Consider the following 21,612-nt stretch of genomic DNA (forward strand, 5'->3'; position numbering starts at 1 on the left):
ACAGTAATATAAAAAACAGTTAATAAAAAATTTAACTTGTGATGATGACTAGGTTTTTCTAATGTCTCCTAAAATTGCCTAAACATAATTGTTAAAATTAAATGAATAAAACAGATGTAAATGAGATAAAGGTTTATAAATGAACTTTCCACAAGAATGTTTTATGATATGTTTACTTAGGTTTCTCAATGCTTTTTGGTAATCACACACTTAGAGTTTTCCTAAACTAAATTAAATGATGGGTTAGGGTTCAGATGCCATGGAGACTGTGGAACAAACTGTCTCACCTTCATCAGAGACTAGTCCAGCAAGAAAGTTCTCATAGTTCATAATATCATATTGAAGGAAATAAAAATGTTTTACCACAAACATTGGCCAGATCTAGGCAAGATCAACTGAGAGTCTGACTCTTCCCTTCACCCCTGATTAACTGAGAGTCTGACTCTTCCCTTCACCCCTGCAATATCAGGCCAGATATTTTCTTTTCTCATCCGAGAAAACCTCCAAAGTAGCATTGTTAAAATGGCTGTTCCTCAGGTAGGAGTGGAACTACAGAAAACAGGAATATCAGTACAACATGAAACTTTGTGAATATCATAAAAGATAAAATATGGAACACTTGGTAAATAAAACTTTATGTATTAAATATGCTAATTAATATCTAAATATATGTAAATATCAATTGAAATGCTGACCACACATTGGAACTTGAAATCAAGAGGGCCTAATAATATACTATGAAAATTATGAGAACTAATATGGTTTGGCTATTTGCCCCCACCAAATCTCATGTTGAAATGTGATCCCCAATGTTGGAGGTGGCCCCTGGCAGGAGGGTTTGGGTCATGGGGGCGGATCCCTCCTGAATGGGTTGGTGCCCTCTGCGTGGTAATGAGTTCACAAGAGATCTAGTTGTTAAAAAGAGTCTGAGATCGTCCCCTACTCTCTTGCTGTCTTTCTCCTCATGTGACACGCTGGCTCCCCTTGCCTTCCACAATGAGTAAAAGCTTCCGTAGGCCTCACCAGACAGAGATGCTGGCGCCATGCTTTTTGTGTAATCTGCAAAACCATGAGCTAAATGAACCTTTTTCCTTGATAAATTACCCAGCCCCAGGTATTCTTTTACAGCAACACAAAATGGACAAACACAAAAACTCAGCAATATTTTAGTTTGGAACCCAGCTAACTCCTGCAGTCACCCTATGATCCTGGGTCACAGACTTGGGTCATGGTCTCTCTTAGCATTACATTCTTTGTCTTTAACACCAGCATAGAAGAAAACTTTCCCAGGTTGTCCAGGATTCAGTGAGATGAATTATGCAAACCTGTCAGTTATATGGGCATACACTCCAAAGAACTAAAAGCAGGGATGGGTATATATGGGTATAGACTCAAAAGAACTAAAAGCACCCATATGCACAGCAGCAGTATTCACAATAGCCAAAAATTGGAGGCAACACGAGTGTCCACCAATGGACAAGTAGATAAACAAAATGTGGTATATAATATTATTCTGCCTTAAAAACAAAAGGAATTCTGATACATACTGCAACATGGATGAAACGTGAGTCATTATGCAAAGAGAAATAACCTAGGCACAGAAGGACGAATGCTGTACTCTTCCACTTATCTGAGCTACCTGGAGTAATCAATTCACTGGAACCTCAAGTAGAGAGGTAGTTTCCAGGGACTGGAGGAGAGAGGAATAGGAAGTAGTGTTTAGTGAATACAGAGTTCCTGTTGGGGATGATGAAAAAAGTTCTGGAGATGGATGGTGGTGATGGTTACACAACCACTGTAAATGTGGTTAATGCCATAGAACTGTATAATTAAGATGGTTTAAATGGTAAATATTAAGTGTATTCAATCAGAAGGAACACAGGAATGAAGTACTGATGTATGTTATAACATGGATGAACCTTGAAAACATCTAAAGTAAAAGGAACAAGACACGAAAGGCACATACTGTATAACCCCATTTATATGGAATGTCCAGAAGGGCAAATCCATAGAGTTCAGGAAGTAGATTAGTAGCTTCCAGGGACTGAAGAGGGGGAAATGGGAAGGGACATCCTAATGGGTACTGAGTTCCCTTTGGAGGTGATAAAAAAGCTCTGGAACTAGATAGGTGGCTGTACAACACTGTCAAGGTGTTAAATTTCACCAAATTGTATACTTAAAAATAGAAGCCATCATTCTCAGCAAACTAACACAGGAACAGAAAATCAAACAGTGCATGTTTTCACTCATAAGTGGAAGCTGAACAATGAGAACACATGAACACAGGGAGGGAAACAACACACACCGGAGCCTGCCAGGGGTGGGGGGCAAGGGGAGGGAGAGCATTAGGACAAATACCTAATGCATGTGGGGCTTAAAACCTAGAAGATGGGTTGATAGGTGCAGCAAACCACCATGGCACATGTATACCTATGTAACAAACCTGCATGTTCTGCACATATATCCCAGAACTTAAAGTAGAAAAAAAATGGTAAAAGTGGTAAAATTCATATCAAGTGAATTTGCCTCCAAAATACTCATCTGTTATATTTATTTCACTGTGCATAGGATTTGTTCCTCAAAGGACACGGTGCCAAGTTGTAGCCTTCCTGAGCCCTGGCTACCACACTAACTCTTGGGGACCAAGCCCAAGGTCTTGAGAGATGGCTTTCATAGCTGGACAACAAAGCACAAAACAGTGCCTTGAGACTGACTTTTTGGCTGACAGGCAGGCATTCCTACCCCCTCTCCTCTGTCACCTGCTCTGACAGTTGCGTACACACTCCCAGGACCTATTTCCCCATCTGCAAGAGAAAATGATTCCCAAGGCCCTTCTGGTATAAACCCACCAGTGAGATCTCCGGGGGACACCCGCTCCTCGAGTATTCCCATAGGGCTTTTCTCTCTCCTACTCTGCTCCCCTCCATCTACACCCCAGCGCTGCACAGCCCCCGAGTCCTTGGCACTCAGTCAGGCAGAAGGCAACAGGCTCATGCCAGAAACGGCCAGTCAAGGCTGGTCACTGCTGGTCATGGCCAGGTCAGACTGGTCAAGCCTGGTCAAAGATGGTCAAAACCAGCCTTATACTACACACACTCAATACAGGACAGTTCTGGTCACCAAATGAGGGGATTTTTCCCACATTAACAAGTTTTCCTATTATCTGCAGACACCGGCTGGATGTCCTACAATTCAGTTCAATTCTATCACTAACTGGAGTTAGCATAGATCCCGCACTTTAAGGGTGCAGTCCCACAAGACTGCCTCCCACCCCAGATGCCAATCTTAAGCCCCAGGTTTTCACCTGTACTTCTAACTGGCTCTCATTCAGGGTTCCTATGACTCTTGGCTTTGATAATTTGCTAGGAGAACTCACAGAACTCAGGAAAGAACTCAGGAAAAACTTGTTACATTTACCAACTTATTATATAATGAAGGATATAGATGAACGGCCCTTGAAGGGATACATAGGGTGAGGTCTGGAAGGATCCTGACTGAAGGAGCTTCTGTCCCCATAGAGTTGGGGTGTGCCACCCTCCTGGCTCATAGGTGTATTCACCAACCTGGAAGCATTCTGAACCCCGTAGTTCAGACATCATGGGCGATGTCAGGAGGACTAGCTCCCAGGCATCATGTGCCTGGTTAACAGGCTGGTAAACTTCCTCTCCTGGCCACTCTCAGGCCCAGCTAGAGGGAGAGAAGAACAAGCCTACTGGTCTGCAGGTTTTTCTGGGCTACAGGTTAGTGTTTCCTAGAATCCAGTCTTCCAGGTCAAAGGGATTCCTCCTTTCCCATAAGAGATCGTTGTAAATCAGGCATGTGAGGGATGGCAGGAGTCCTCCACATCCTTTTCAGTGACCAGTGAAGTGACTGACTTGAATATACTTTGTGAAGGAAAGGGTAGTCTATATTCTATCAGGAGCTCCCTAGGGTTGACAGGGGGGAGTGTCCCTTGAAGTTCAGTTCTGTGCAGGGATGAGCAGAGCAGCCAGGGCTATGCCTGGCCACCACTGAGCAGGGGCCACACAGAGCAGAGGCCTCTGTTTGGGTGAGACTTTGCAGAGATACTGTCAATGTTCCTGATATGGAAGGAGCCTGCTACAGGACCGTCCTTACGTGTAGGGTAGAACATAAACTTATACAAGGAAAATGAAAAGCAAAATATGTTCTCGTGTGTCTATACTTCCTCATCTAAATATCTATCTCTACAGGGAGCATAGGCTGGAGTGTGCATAGCAGTCACAGCTCTTGCAGGGGTGTGTAGGGTCAGAAGAATATGAGGAGATATACATCATTCTACACCCATTTTGCCATCTGAATATTTTTCAGCAAGTGCTTATATTATGGCAGATAATGACCATGGCATGAATGTCAGGGCCTAGCATCCTATCTTTCAGTTTTGTCTCTTCCCTGGTCTCTGGCCATGAACACAGGCTTAGCAGTCTCCCAGCCTTTGGCCGTCCTCTCAGTCTTAGGCTCAGCAGCCTCTGCTGTTCTAAACATATTGTTTGCTGCACCCCAGAGGAAAGAGCAAAGGGCCATGAGGGGGTCATGAGGCTCCTCTCCACCTGACTTTGACCCTCAGCTGTATTCCATGGGAATGTGAGGCCACTGGGATTTTGAATTTGTAGGGTCCAGCCCTATGGGGCTTAGCAGGTGTTCTCCCCATGTGCGGAGATGAGAGATCATAAGAAATAAAGAAACGAGACAAAAGAGATAAAGAGAAAACAGCTGGGCCTGGGGGACCACTACCACCAAGACATGGAGACCGGTAGTGGCCCCAAATGGCTGGGCACGCTGATATTTATTGCATACAAGACAAGAGGGCAGGGTAAGGAGGGTGAGTCGTCCAAGTGATTGATAAGGTCAAGCAAGTCACATGATCATGGGACAGGGGGCCCTTCCCTTTTAGGTAGCCAAAGCAGAGAGGGAAGGCAGCATACGTCAGCGTTTTCTTCTATGCACTTATCAGAAAGATCAAAGAGTTTAAGACTTTCACTATTTCTTCTACCGCTATCTTCTAAGAACTTCAAAGAGGAACCAGGAGTATGGGAGGAACATGAAAGTGGACAAGGAGTGTAACCACTGAAGCACAGCACCACAGGGAGGGGTTTAAGGCCTCCAGACGACTGCGGGCAGGCCTGGATAATATCCAGCCTGCCACAAGAAGCTTGTGGAGCATAGCATTCCCTGACTCCTCCAAGGAAAGGGAGACTCCCTTTCGCGGTCTGCTAAGTAACTGGTGCCTTCCTAGACACTGGCATTACAGCTTGACCAAGAAGCCCTCAAGAGGCCCTTATGCGGGCATGACAGAGGGCTCACCTCTTGCCTTCTTGGTCACTTCTCACAATGTCCCTTCAGCACCTGACCCTATACCCACCGGTTATGCCTTGATTATATTAGTAATACGACAAAGAATAATATTAAAAGCTAAGGATTAATAATGTCTATACTAATGATTGATAATGTCCATGGTCATCTCTATATCTAATTTGTATTATAACTATTCTTATTCTAACTATTTTCTTTATTATACTGAAACAGTTTGTGCCTTCAGTCTCTTGCCTCGGCACCTGGGTAATCCTTCACCCACATGAATTCACATAGAAGTCTTCTTCAAAATCCCTGGCTTCTTTTCCCCAGAGGATCTGGGAATGATGAGAAATGAGTGGAACCAGCCAAGCAGGTGAAAGGCATTTTCATTGTGAAATATGACACTGAAGGTGAGTGGGAAGGTCAGTGGAATAACACACATGACACTGAGGCTCTGGGTGGAAAGCATGAGGTTGCAATTGAGTGTGTGTTTCCTGGAGCCACAGTCCCTTAGTTTCTGCACTCTCCAGCTATTAAAACACTGTGTGTGTTCCTTCTCTGCTCCTAAGTTGACCCCACTGTCATAGCAGTCTTTTTCTTAAATCGATTTACACTCATTGTGGCGTTGTCAAGACAACTATTCAGACGCAAGCAGAGCTCTATTGCATAAAGGATGCAGATTCATCTGGAAAATTAGATTCATGTCTCTTTCCACCCCCACATCCACACTCCCCACTCATTTCTGTATTAAACCATTCCAGTCAGAGCAGCCCACTATGTAAATTCATCCTGCATTCTAATCAGCACTGCCCAAAAAGCTAAGCAGAAGGAAAAAGTACAGCCCTAGGGCACAGGATCACAGAGTAACAGGGACAAGTATGTTCTTATGCTCATCCACCCACAACCTCTACACCTCCAGATCACCCAGGCCACATCTACCGCATCTCAAGCAAGCACATGTCCTTCTGGAAAGAAGCAATAAAATATGTGGAGCTAAAAGAATCATATAAGTATTTACTTCCAATATTTAAAAGGGAAGCTGGAGCTGCCCCAGTCTCAAAATTTGAAGGATTCCAGAGGGCCATATCCCAAAGCTGAGGGTGAGCTGCACCCTAGAGAAATGCAGTAGTCAGGGTTCTCCAGAGGGACAAAGACAGGACCAATAAGGTATATATGTATATATGTAGCAGGGAGTTTATTAGGGAGAATGGGCTCACACGATTACAGAGATGAAGTCCCAATCTGGGGAATAGGAAAAGCCGACAGCATAGCTCAGTCCAAGCCCAAACACTTCAAACCCAGGGAAGCTAATATGCAGTCCCCAGTCTGAGGCTAAAGGCTTGAGATCTCCCGGGAGGCTGCTAGTGCAAGTCCCAGAGTCCAAAGGCCAAGGATCCTGGAGATGGCTGTCCAAGGAAAGGAGGAGAAAATGGTATCCCATTCCTAAATGTGGGGGGGGGAGAGAGAGAGAGAGATTGAGAGATAGGAAGTCCCCTTCTTCTGCTTGATTTGTTCTAACTGCACCAGCAGCTGATTGGATGATAACCACCCACATTAAGGGGGCTCTTCCCCTCCCAGTCCACTGATTCACATCAATCGCCTCTGGCTACACCCTCACAGGCACACCCAGAGACAATGCATCACCAGGCACGGAGGCATCCCTCAACCCAGTCAAGGTGACACTAATATTAACCATTTCAGGAACCTTGGGTGTGCTCCCACCTTAGCAAGAAGGAGAGGTGGGTTGGCAGTGAGGCTGAGGCTTGGGGTAACACTCTCACCTCATGAAAGTGGCGAAACATGACAATAATCTCTAGAACAGCAGTCGTTCAAGACACACAAGGATGGTAGATGGGCAAAGACTCATTCAACAAAACTCCCTGAAACAGTAAATTTTCCATGGAGCCCACCACACCAACCGAGAACCGAGTGATTAGGTGAGATTGCTTCGTCCCACAAACAAGAGAACACAGACTCCTCCCACTGATCCTTCTTTGGGAGTGTCTGGGCAATCAGGTTTACTACATGGGAAGCAGCAGCGACCTCACCAGGTCATGTAGGTCATGCTTCCAGGAAGATGTGATGAGCTAGTAGTTCCAGAAAGGAATCCCTGGCAATCACCAGTTGAACTTCTTGCCGTGCAGGCTGCAATGTAATGAGCAGTCCAGGCTTTTCTATAAGGTGCCTTTGCCACCCTTAGTCTGCATAAGGGACCTTGATCAAAAGGTGATGCATTGCTGGCATGTACCATGTCTGTGTTCATTTCTCTGACTTTATCCCCATCTTTCTAGCTCTAGTTTTTTCTTTTGCTGGTTCTCCCAGCCTTATCTGGAAGTTTCAGACTCAACACCATGTTTTAGTTTGCTGAGCAGAACAGGGACAGCAACAAAAGCCCAAACTGAAGAAAGGATATTGAAAATTCTTCCAATTCATTTTGTTGTGCTAAAGCCTACATTGTTTTTCGAACATTTCACAGGCTCTCTCATGATTTGTAGAAGAAAACATACAAGAAACAAGCATATGGGTATCAGGAGATTTTTATCATGAAATATAAAGGGGTGTATTACACATGTATATGTTAATATATATACACAAGGGTGTGTGTGTCAAGAAATAGAACATTACAGCCTCCCAGGTGCTTCCTGAGGTCTATTCACACTGGCTGCTCCTTCTAAGTCTGTCTTCATTTTTATTTTAAACATATTATTAAATATGTATCAGTAACATAACATATAAATTATATGCACACTTAAAACAGTAACTATGGGGCACACACCACTACCTAAAGAACAGAATACTTCCTGTAATTTACAAACTGCTAGTATGTCCCTTCCTGAACACATCCCATTCAATTAAATCTAAATGTACCTCTTTCCTGACTTTTGTAAAACTCTCTACTTTGCTTTCATTGATACTTTCTACAATCTTCATTTGCACCCCTAAACACTATCATTTTGCCTATTATTAAACTTTTTAACATGCAATTATACTGTTTACTTCTTTTGATTTGCAACTTTTGCTCACTCTAATGAGGGTCATTTATCTTGATGCTAGTAGCCATAATTTCTTTACTTTATTGCTGCATATATTTCATTCTATGAACATTCCAAAATATCTTAACTAGTTCTAACGATGAGGAATATTTCTATTGTTTCCAGCTTCAGAGTATTTTGAAGTGATGCTATGAACATAGCAAAAAACCTTCATATTAAAGGATCTCCATAGATATTTGAGACTTTAATTCTCTGTCTGATGTTTTAAATGACACTTAGCTTTATAACTTTTTAAATTTTATTATACGTGTATAACCGAAAGTAAGAGAGTTTTAACATTTTGACAAAAATATTTAAAGATCAAAGAACAAGCATAACTTTTCCTATGGTTATTGAGATCACATGGTATGGTTTCCATTTGCATGGTCATTTCATGGTCCTCCAGTAGGTGCAAAGCGAGGACTGCCTGTACTAGTAAAACTCCTCCTACCTTTTTCTTAATCTTTGGAATTCTTGACCTGCACATCACTGTATCATAGTTGGAATCACCTTGTCAAATGCCACACGAAAACGATTGCTTGGGATTTTGTTTGTGGTCACATCGAATCTTTAAAATGATTCAGAGAGAACTGACACTATTACAACATGAAGTTTCACAGTCAGTGAACAAAGTACATTTCTCTATTAATTGAAGTTATCATTTATTACTATCTGTATTAATTTGCAACCCAACGTCATGTGCATATTTCTAGGTATTTGTTACAGCAGCACCCCACTTCTCAGTACCAGAATCCATTCATTTGCTATGGCTGCCGTAACAAAGTACCACAGTTGGTTGGCTTAAACAACACAAATATATTGTCTCACAGTTCTGGAGGCTAGAAGTCCAAAATCAAGGTGCCAGCAGACTTGGTTCCTTCTAAGGGCTATGAGGGAAGGATCTGTCTGAGACCTCTCTCTTTGGCTTGTAGTTGGCTATTTTCTTCGCATGTCTCTTCATGGGGCCTTTCCTCTATGTGTGTCTGTCTCTGTGACCAAATTTCACCTTTTAATGAGGACACTGGTCGTACTGGAGTAGGATCCATCTTAATGACCTCATCTTGCTAATTATACCTTCAATGACTCCATCTCCAAATAAGGCCATATTCTGAGGTACTAGGTGTTACAACTTCAACGTATGAAAGGTGGTTGGGAGGGGCACAATTCAAACTATAACAGGAGTATCTCTTAAAAAATGTTACAGGTTTCTTTTCCATGTAGGTCTTTGCTGTGTAAGATTTATTCTATGTACTTTCATCCATTATCAATTTATTGCCTCTCTGCTTAGACTGAATCCTTCCATATATGCTGTTTGATAAACAACGTAATTCCATTAAGCATTTCTCCTTTCAAGTGAGCATGATGAAAGTGAGCTTTTTCAGTAGAGGATGGTGGAGGAACACTGAAGGGAAAAGAGGCATTCCTTCCATTTCCAGCAGAGGCAGGGTGAGTGAGTGGTGTGGGCAAGACGATCAGTTGGAGCTATGCCACAACCACTGGCCCAGAACTCAAGGTCCCTCTGTGACCATGCAGCCTCCATCTGGCAATGATCTGTCCACAGTCGTCTTAATACAGAAACCAGGGCCCCGGAGGCTTCCTACCCACAGGAGCAACAGCGCAATTCCTCTCAACACTCCCACACTCCAAGACCTCTCACCTGGGCCTGTGCACGTGAAGGCTTCTCTCCTGGTCCAGAGCTCTGATTCCCTGTGCAGGCCCTAGCACACGGCCCCCTTGTGGCCTGAAGGGTCCACACTGAGCTGCAAGCCCTCTGCAAACCTTCCACACATCTCGTGTGCAGTACAGGGCACCTGCTGCCTGGAGGGGTCCCACCCTATCTACCCACCCACATACACCCAAGCCACCCAGCTGCTGATCATCACCTCCCTGCCTGCACTCTGGAAGGTTGCCTTCTGCTTGTCCAGGGACTGTAAACCAGCACCAGCCTGGCTAACCAGACAACTTCTCTACCAAACCAGTGGACTGAACTACAACTTATGCCATGAGAGATCCTTCCAACTGTTTCCTTCCTTGCGTACTTTCCCCTAGCCCTATGGTGTCATATCAAGGTTCCATAAATCTCAGAGTTGATCATAGTTGAATTATTTGTATTAAACTTATCCTGTTTAACCTATGTAGTTTCTATCTTTTGATTAGACCCATGCTGATTTCTGATGGCATTATTATTAGTATATTTTAACTTACTCATTCTCTGTCACTCTTTTGCCAATATATTGGTTTGTAAATCTTATATGTGTGTGTTGATGTATGTATATGCATATACATATATCATCTAGTAGTGATACTTTTGTCTAACAATTTATGTATAAGTTATTTTGGGTTTTCTAGTCCATAATCAAATCACCTATCAATAATGACAGATTTGCTTCTTCATTTGTAATTCTTACACTTTTATTATTCTTGCCTTACTGAGTAAATTAAGATCTCCAATAGAATCAAGGGAAACTATTTCTCAATCTCAAAAAAGAAAGCTTTCAATATTTCAAAATTTAGTGGACATTTATTAAAGTTATTAAAGATGTCCTTCAGTTAAGAAACTTTCTTTCTCTTCATAGATATCTGAAAAGTTTTATTATGAATGCAGTTTGAGTTTATTGGACACTTTTTTACTACATGTACTGAAATAATGATATGATTTCCATGCTTTGGATTAATATGGTGGAGGACACTAATTTATTTCTTAATGATAGACCATCTTGGTCTTGATATGTTACTTTGTTCATACATTGTTGAATTTACTTTGCTAATATTTTCTTGAGGATTTTCCATCTATTTCCATGAGTGTGATTGATCTCTTATTGTCGTTTATTTTTGTGTCCATCATCATATTCACTTTCAAAATTTTACTACATGATATAAATAGGAAAATGTTCTTTTTTTCTCATATATTCCTTAGAAGACTTTGTATAAGATTGGGATCATTTTCTTATTTAATATTTGATAAGCCTAGAGGATTTCATTTTTGGTTTTAATTCTTTGGGGAAACTTTTTTAAATGACCCATTTGTTTCTTTTAACAACTATAGGTCTATTCTTGATTTTCATATTGTCTTGAGCCAAGTTTGTTATATTTTTCAAGCATTTGCTAATTCATCTACACTTTCAAAAATATTACCACAACGTATCACATATTTTCTCATCATCTTTATCACTGAGACACATTATGCATATACAAAATGTGAATAATATATAAATATGCATATAAAATATGCATATACAGTCCTATATTTCAAACAGTGTATGCTTTCTCTTTCAAATTTAGGTCCATGCAGAAGGAGTGTTTTTATGATGGGACAGAGAGGCCCAGTTTTTCCAAGAATAATTATGAAAAAGACAATTTCCCATGGTCTGCAGTGCTACAATGATCATTAACCAAGTGTTTCACATACAAATGAGTCTGACTTCACACCTTGTCCTTTCTCAAATGAGGCTTCATTTGCTTGGACATTAAATTTTATGTAAATTTTAGAAGTGGTTTATCAATTTCCACACACCAAGAATACAGAATTTGTTATGGGATTGTTTTTACTATAAAAATTTCAGAATAGGCATCTTTAAAATATATAACATTTTAGCCTATTAACTTGAACTATCTCTTCACTTATTTGTCCCATTTTTACTCTCCATAACATTCTATTGTTTTCTAGTGAAAGATGATTTTATTTTTATTAGTTATGCAAATGTTTTATTATTTTAAGTGGCAGAAGAAAGGTCTGAGGTCCAGAACCTGGTGGACAGTGGGGTGAGTGGAGGTGGGATAGCTGTGTGAGGGAGAGATTACTGGATAAGGAAATACTGGATCTGAGAATGGAAAGATAAAACCTGTGCAGATGGAGTGATGTCACGCAGATGGCAGAGTAGGTAGTCACCCCTTTGTATCCTCTCACAACACAAATTCTGCACCCATCCATGGACAAAAGTCTCTTTGTGGGAACCTTGGGATTCAGGTAGAAGGTGTAACTCCTCAGTGGTGTCCAAGACCTAGGAAGGTCATTTGGCAAGTGCAGACCTGCACCCAGGTGGAAGATCCCCATGACTGTGATCCCAACTTCAGACCCCAAAACAATCTTGTTTCCCAAGGAGCTTGGTTACAGCCCCATGTGGCCTTGAGCCTGGTACCAAAACCATCCAACAAGGGGTCCAGGAGAAATCATGCACACTAGTGCCCTGGCAGACAAACCCATCTTCCCCAAACACTGGTCTCGACAGTGGACCTGAAAGTTATCCTGTAGCTTAATTCTAGTCCTCCTCAGATGTGGTTCCAGCTTGGTATGCTATAACAAGGATCCAGAGGGACACTTTCCCATTGGTGCCACCAGTTTGGGCTTGCCAGCCTCTGTCCCACAGCAGATTCTGAAGGGGTCCTGTGGGACTCCAGCCCCTCTCTGCCACAGCCTCAGAGTTATCCTGCTCATGCTGAAAACTGCTGGGAGACTAGCCCATCTGTGCCACTATGAAAAGCTTGCAAGCCTTCACCTCACAGCAAAGCCTGAAAACCCTGAATCTCAGCTATAGCTCCTTTCAGCTGTGGTTTGTGAACAATCCTAGCTGGAGAGGGATCTGCTGGGAGTCTCATCCACTAGTGCCACTGGGTCAGGCTTGCCAATATTGGTCCCATGGAAGATTCCGAAGTAGCCCTGAAGCTTCTTTCCAGCCCCTCCCAGCTGTAGTTCAGAAGCAGTTCTGTCCAGCTATGGTACCCCCAGGAGACATACCTGTCTGATTCTCTGTGGCAGGATTGCCAACTTCTGTCTCACAGCAGATCCTCAAATTACCCTGGATCTCAGTCCCAGCATTTCTCATCTCTGGACTAAGAGCAGTTCTGCCCACCTGGGGACCCGAGGGGAGGCTTCTCCAACAGTGCCTCTGTAGGCAGATGGTCTGACCTTTGTCCCATTTTGTGGATCTTAAAATGGCCCAATAAATTGGGTCCAGGCTTTCTCATCTGCAGCTTGACAGCAAGTTTGCTTACCCAGGATATCACCAGGACACACACCTATCCATGACCCTGAAGACAGGCCTATAGATCTCAGTTTTTGCTGTGGATCCTGATCCAATCTGGGTTTCAGTTTCAGCCCATCTTAGCCACAGACCGGGGCAGTATGGTTAATCCAGTGACCCATTCGGTGATCCAACAGAAACCTCTCAGAGACCTGGAGAAAGCCACACCAGTCAGCACATTTGGAAATAGGCCCAACATTTGCCAACCCTGAAGCCAACATTTATCCCAGCACCAGCTTCATAGATCAAAGTCTTAGACACAGTTCAGTCCACTCAGGGGCCAGACAAAACCCACACCTGCTACAGCCCCTGGTAAGAGACCTACCAACTGTGGTGTTTACTGTGAACATAGCATTAGTCATGGGACTTGGATTCTACCCCCCTCAGTGCAATCCTGGAGGCTATCCCATCAGCCCAGAGACGTAACAGAAGATTTTACCTTGCCAAAACCAGTCTGTAAAGACTGAAGGAGGGGTTTGGGCCTTCAAATGTGCAGATACTAACACAAAGCTATATGGTAACAAAGAATAAGGCAAACTTGACACCACCAAAGGAAACTTATGAAGTTCCAATAATCAACCCCAAATTAATAAATGTATGCAAATTATCTGAAAAAGAATTCAAAATAATTATCCTAAAGAATCTCAATGAGATGTGTGAAAACCCAGATAGACAACTAAATGGAATCAGGAAAACAATTCATCAACAAAATGAGAAGTGTCATAAAGAAATAAAAAGCCATAAAAAGAATAAAACAGAAATCCTGGAGCTGAAGCATACAATGACAGGACTGAAAAGATGCAATAGTTTCAGCAGCAGACTCAATCATGCAGAAGAAAGAACTAGTGAACTTGAAGATACCTATCAATAATTACTTTAAATGTAAGTGGATTAAATTATCCAATGAAAAGACAAAGAGTAGCTGAATAATTTTTTAAAAAAAACAAGATGCTGCCTACAAGAGACTCACTTTAGCCTTGAGAATACACATAGACTGAAAGTGAAGGAATGAAAAAAGATATTTCAGGCAAATTTTAAGCAAAAGAGAGCAGGAGTGGTTATGTGCTTATATGATACAAAATAGGCTTTAAGTTGTCATTCACCATTATCAAGTGGGACTTAACATCTGTGATGCAAGGATGGTTCAACATATGCAAATCAATAACTGTGATACACCATATTAACAAGATAAAGGAAAAAATCTATATAATCATCTCAATAGATGCAGATAAAGCATTTGAACAAGATTCAACACCCTTTCATGAGAAATACTCTCAAGAAATTATGCATAGAAGGAACGTACCTTCACACAATAAAGGTCATATATATAAAAAGCCCACTGCTAATGTCATATTTAATCATGAAAAGTTGAAAGTTTTCCCTGTAAGACCGGAAAGAGGACAAAAGTGCCCACGCTCACCATTTCTACTTAACATAGTACTGGCAGTTCTAGCCAGAACAATTAAGAAAAAGAAATAAAAGGCATCCAAATAAGAAAGGAAGAAGTGAAACTGTCTGTTTGCTGATGACATAATCTTATGTAGAGAAAACTTTAAAGGCTCCACCAAAAAACTGTTAGAAGTGATCAGGAATTCAGTAAAACAGGCAGGATACAAAATCAATAGACAAACTCAGTAGTATTTCTTTACACTAACAATTAACTATGGGAAAAAACTAAGAAGTCAATCTCATTCACAATAGAATCAAAAAGTAAAAAATAAAGTAGTTAGGAGTAAATTTAACCAGGAAAGTTAAAGATTTCTGTACTGAAAACTATAAAACAATTACTAGTAAGAAAACATAGAAGAAAAGCTGCACAACATTGGTCTGGGAAAGATTTCTTAGATATGACTGCAAAAGCACAAGCAACAAAACCAAAAATAAACAAATGGGATGGCATCAATAAAAAGCTTCTGCACAGCAAAGAAAACAATTAATAGAGTAAAAAGACAACCCATGAGTTGGGAGAAAATATTTGCAAACCATACATCTAATAAAGGGCTAATACATACAACAGGTAAGAATTTCATACAAATCAATAGCATGAAAAGAACAAACCCAATTAAAAAAGGGCAAAAGACCATTTCTCAAAAAAGACATATAAATGGCCAAAAATATGTTGAAAAAATGCTCAACATCACTAATCATCAGAGAAATGCAAATCAAAACCACAATGAAATATCACCTCAGCCCAGTTAGAACGGCTATTTTTAAAATGGCCACTTTTAAAAAGACAAAAAAAAATGCTGGTGAAGATACAGAGAAAAGGGAACTCTTACACATTGTTGGTGGAAATGTAAATTTGTACAGCCATTATGAAAAACAGTACGACGGTTCCTCAAAAAATTAAAAGTAGAGCTACCATGTGATCCATCAATCTGATTTCTGGGTATATATCCAAAGGAAATGAAATTAGCATGTCAAAGAGATATGTGCACTCCCATATTCATTGCAGGATTATTCACAATAGATAAGATATGGAAGCAATCTAGGTGTCTGTTATTGAATGAATAAAGAAAACATGGGAGATATATATATATACACACACACAAACACAGTGGAATACTATTCAGCCATAAAACAGAATGAAATCCTGTCATTTGTGGCAAATGGGTCAATCTAGACGACAACATGAATGGAATTGTAGAACATTATTCTAAGTAAAATAAGCCAGGCACAGAAAAACAAACACCACATAATGTCACTCATCTGTGGAATCTAAACAAGTCGATTTTATAGGAATAGAGAATAGAATGTGGTTAAAAAGGCTAGGGGAGAGGGTAGAGAAGGAAAGGGGAGTTGTTGATCAAGGGTACAAAATTTCAGTTAGAAAGGAGGAATAAGCTCTAGTAATCTAGCACAGAATGGTGACTATAATAAATAATAATGCATTGCATATTATAAAATTGCTAGAAGATCATATTTTAAATGTTTTTACCACAAAAATAATACTTGAGGTAATGGGCTTGTTAATTATCTTAATTATTCAACAATGTAAACATATATCAAAACACCAAATTGTACCCCACAAATACGTAATATATACTGTTACTATTTGTTTATTAAAAATGTTTTTAAAACCTGCAAAGATGCTTCCAATAGAGAAAAAAGCACAGGTGAAGACATGGAGGTCTATGAAAGAGGAGTAGGGGAGCCACATTGTGGCATGCAGCTGCTCATCAATGTGTAGATTTTAAAGGAGAATGTGTGGATTTTGAGGTTCTAATTCTGGCTCCTCATATTCTCCATCTGGGATTTCATATTTAATACCAAGTGACTAAAAATTATTAAAAATTTGACAACCTGTGTCATCTTGAACATGGTGAGCAATGAGAATACTTTCAGTTGGAGGTAATGCACAATAGAACAGGCACATTGGAGATTAGGCAGTATTGAGTGGAGCAAAACATGCAAATTAAATAAAATGTTCAAATATTCATTGATGTTGGGATGCTACTTCTGTATACTGCCCTTTTTAATGCTCCCTAGACCCTCATTCTTTTTCCTCATTACTGACTTTGAAACAAACTACCTACAAACACATTGTTTCATGGTCTGTTTTTAGTGGTAACATAGGCTAAGACAAGCTAAAAATCTCATCAGTAGAAATACAGATAAAAATTATTCTATGGATATTTTAAATGAAAACTTATTCAGCGATTAAACAGAATTGAGCATATTTACAAGTATCTTCATAGTTAAATCTCAAAACTATGATGTTAATTGAAAGAGAATATTTTTGAATGAGAGTCTATTGTTTCAGGGAAAATGGGAAGGCAAGAGAAAATTCAGAAATCACTCTACAGCTGACAAGGTGTTATTAATATGAGAGGGCTAGATGGATATATTACTAAGAGAAAGGAAAACGTGCAGAATTGTGTGTAAGTATGTTATCATCTCTGTCTAATAAAAGCAGAAAAATGGAGAATTTGTGTTTGCAAATCCTTGCAGATGCTGGTAATTTCAAGAGAAGGATGTGTAAAAATGGATGAGCCATAGATGCCTACAAGAAGGAATAAGTTGGGGGACAAGATAGTGAAAGAAGTCTTGTATTCACTCACTATTCTTTTTACATTTTGATTTTTTGCCATGTGCATGTTGCAAACATTTAACGTGAATAATATTTCAAAAATAACATTTATACTTTGCTCCTAATATTATAACTTTTCTCTCCCTCTTCTTTTCTGCTCCATTCCTCTGTAGGTATATATGTAGACAGAGATTTGGGAAATAAAAATGGAAATTACAAGGTGTTATTACTGGTTACTTCCAGGTGAGAGGGGGCTTTGGAATAATCGCTGCATTCCTTCATTTTTTTTTTTTTTTTTACTTTCTATACTGCTGGAATTTTGTGTAATGAATATCTCAAATTTGCAAAACACCAAACAATATAATCTGTAAGTGAAATAATTCCGAGGATTCTTGGATCACCACCATTATTCATACCCCTGTGGAATAGGCCCAGATCCTTATGGACTCAAAATACACTTTAATAATAAAATCCTTTAGCATATAAAAAATTTAAAGTATATTTGTTAAAATGCAAAATACACACACAACAATACAACACACATAACACTTTTGGATAAATATTTAAATATTTCCTCTTGAGGTCAGGAACAACACAAGGATTCTGTCATTGTTCATATTTAGCATTGTATTGGAGATCCAAGGAAAAGAAATAATACATTAAAAATAAATACAAGGGGAAAGTGTTGAAAAGACAAAACTAACATCAGTATTTGCAAATGATACGATTGTGTACATAAAAAATAGAAAAGAATCTGCAAATTGTTAGATTTTTTTCAGCTGTATTGAGGTATAATTGACAAAATTATATATATTTAAGGTATGTAATGTGATGATTCGATATATGTATATATTGTGAAATGATTATCACAATTGTGTTAGTCTGTTTTGTGTTGCTCTAAAGGAATACCTGAGACTGGGTAATTTATAAAGAAAATGGTTTATTTGGGCTGATGGTTCTGCAGGCTGTACAGGAAGTGTGGTGGCAGTATCTGCTGCTTGTGAGGACCTTAGGAAGCTTCCAATCACGGTAGAAAATGAAGGAGTAGGCATGGCCCAGGGTGAGAGCAGGAGTGGGGGCTGGGGGAGGCGCCACACTGTTTTAAACAACCAGATGTCACACGAACTGCAATAATGAGAACTCACTCATCACCAAGGGGATGGCACTAAACCTTTCATGAGGGATCTATCCCCATGATCCAAACACCTTCCACCAGGCCCCACCTCCAACACGGGATGATATTTCAACATGAGATTTGAAGGGGACAAACAACCAAACCATATTATTACATTCCTAGACCCCCAAATTTTAAGTCTTTCTCACATTGCAAAATACAATCATGCCTTCATAATAGTCCCCCAAAGACTTAACCCATTCCAGCATTACTTCAAAAGTCCCAAGTCCCAAGTTCCACGTCCAAAGTCTCATCTGGAGATGAGTTCCTTTCACGTATGAGCCTGTGAGATAACAAACAAGTTATTTACTCGCAAGATACAATAGTAATATAGGTATTGGGTATACATTCCCATTTCAAAAGGGAGAAATTGGCCAAAAGAAAGAGGCAATAGGCATCACATAAGTCTGAAACCCAGCAGGACAGTCACTAAATCTTACAGCTCCAAAACAATCTCCCTTGACTCCATGTCCCATAACTAAGGCACACTGGTGTAAGGAGTAGACTCCTGAGGCCTTGGGCAGCTCTGCTCCTGTGGCTTTGAAGGGTGTAGCCCTCATGGCTGCTCTCACTAGTAGGAGATGAGTGTCTTCAGCTTTTCCATGCTGAGGTTGCAAGCTGCTGATAGTTCTACCATTCTTGGGTCTGGAGGGTAGCAGCCCTCTTCCCACAGCTCCACTAGGCAGTGCCCTGGTGGGGAGTCTGTGTGAGGGCTCCAAACCCACATTTCCCCTTGGCACTACCCTCTGTAGGGGGCCCGCTCTTGCAGCAGGCTTCTGCCTGGGCACCCAGGCTTCCTCATAATCCTCTCTAATCTAGGTGGGAGCTGCCAAGCCTCCTTCACTCTGGCACTCTGTGCACCTGAAGACTTAACACAACATGGAAGCCACCAAAGCTTATGGCTTATGCCATCTGGAGCAGTAGCCTGAGCTGTACCTACAGCCCTTTGAACCACAAGTCAAGCCAGAGAGGCTGGGATGTGGGAAACAGTGTCCTGAGGCTAAGCAATTCAGCAGTTCCCTGTGCCTGGCTCCTGAAACCATTCCTTCTCCTAGGCCTCTGGGTTTGTGATGGGAGGGGCTGCATCAAAGATTTCTGAAGTGCCTTTGAGGCCTTTTTCCCATTATCTTGGATATTAGCACTTGGCTCCCTTTTAGTCATGCTAATCTCTTTAGCAAGTGGTTGCACCACAGCCTGATGGATTCTTTCTCTACCACTGGGCCAGACTGCAAATTTTCCAAACTTTTACATTCTGCTTACCTTTTAAATATGAGTTCCAACTTTAAGTCCTTTCTTTGTTCCCACATCTGAGCATAGGCTGCTCAAAGCAGCCAGGTCACATTTTGAATTCTTTGCTACTTAGAAATTTCTTCCACCAGATATGCTTCATCATCAAGTTCAAACTTCCACAAATTCTTACAGCATGGACACAATGCAGCCAAGTCCTTTGCTATGATATAACAGGGTGACCTTTGCTCCAGTTGCCAATACCTTCCTCTTTTCCATCTGAGAGCTCATCAGCCTGGCCTTAACTGTCCATATTTCTATCAGCATTTTGGTCACAACCACTTAAGTCTCTAAGAAGTTCCAAACTTTCCCTCTTCTTCTTGCCTTCTTCTGAGACCTTCAAACTCTTCCAGCCTCTGCCTGTTATGCAACTCCAAAGCCACTTCCACATTTTCAGGTATCTTTATAGCCATACCCCACTCCTATTGATAACACAGTACCAATTTTCTGTGTTAGTCCTTTTTGCGTTGCTATTAAAAAATACCTGAGACTAGGCAATTTATCAAGAAAAGCGGTTTTTCTTGGCTCATGGTTCTGCAGGTGATACAGAAAACATGTTGCTGGCATCTGCTTCTGGTGAGGGTTTCAAGAAGCTTCCAATCATGGTGGAAGGTGAAGAAGGACATGTGTCACATGGCAATAGCAGGAGTGGGAGGTGTAAGTGCCACACTCTTTTAAACAATCAGATCTCATGTGAACCACCAGAGTAAGAACTCAATCATCACCAGGGGAATGGTGCTATGCCATTTGTGAGGAATCTGCACCCATGATCAAAACACCTTCCACCAGGCCCCACCTCCAACACTGGGGGTGACATTTCAACATGAGATTTGATGGGAACAAACATCCAAACCATATCAACAGTCAAGCGAGTTAACACATCCACCACCTCACGTAGTCACCTTTGTGTGTGTGTATGTGTGTGTGTCTAGTGAGAACACTTAAGATATACCCTTTCAGCAAATTTCAAGTATACAATACATTGTTATCAACTATAGTCACCATTCTGTACATTAGAACTCTAAAACTTATTAATCTTATAACCTAAAGTTTGTACTTGTTGACCAATATGTCTCCATTTTCTCTACCCCTCCAACCCCTGGCAACTACCATTCTACTCTCTGTTTGCATGAGTTTGACTATTTTAGATTCCATATATATGTGAGATCATACTGTACTTCTCTTTCTCTGTGTGACTCATTTCACTCAGCATAATGCCTGCAAGGTTCATTCATGTCTTCTCAGGTGAAAGGATTTCCTTATTTTAATGGCTGAATAATATTCCAGTATGTGTGTGAGTGTGCGTGTGTGTGTTCTTGTGTGTGTACTGTTGGCCACCCATATCCATGTGCTTCACTTTCATTTATTCAACCGAGTAGGGATTTAAAATATATGAAAAAATTATATGTGTACTTAACGTGTACACTATTTTTCTTGTCATTCCCTAAACAATATAGTATAACAGCCATTTACACAGCATTTGCATTGTATTAGGTATTACAGGTTTTATAAATAATTTAGAGATGATTTAAACTATTGATATATAGGTAGATATGGATAGGTTATATGCAAATATTATGCTGTTTTATATGAGAGACTTGAGCATCCATGGATTTGGGTATCCATAGGTGGTCCTGGAACCAATCCCTTACGGATACCAAGGGACTACTATATATACATGTTTTCATGTCCTAGCTACTGTGAATAATGCTGCAATGAACATAAGGGTGCAGAAATCACTTCAAGATAGTGATT

At 40.6% G+C, this 21,612-nt stretch overlaps 1 long non-coding RNA gene across 1 annotated transcript in view; it reads right to left on the reverse strand.

Annotated features, from left to right (window-relative positions):
* Window positions 1-21,612, reverse strand: part of LOC129395388 (uncharacterized) — a 317,768-nt gene that overhangs the window by 80,524 nt on the left and 215,632 nt on the right. The window lies entirely within an intron of this gene.

The sequence above is a fragment of the Pan paniscus genome, chromosome X (genome assembly GCF_029289425.2).
Source record: "Pan paniscus chromosome X, NHGRI_mPanPan1-v2.0_pri, whole genome shotgun sequence".
NCBI classification, from domain to species: domain Eukaryota; kingdom Metazoa; phylum Chordata; class Mammalia; order Primates; family Hominidae; genus Pan; species Pan paniscus.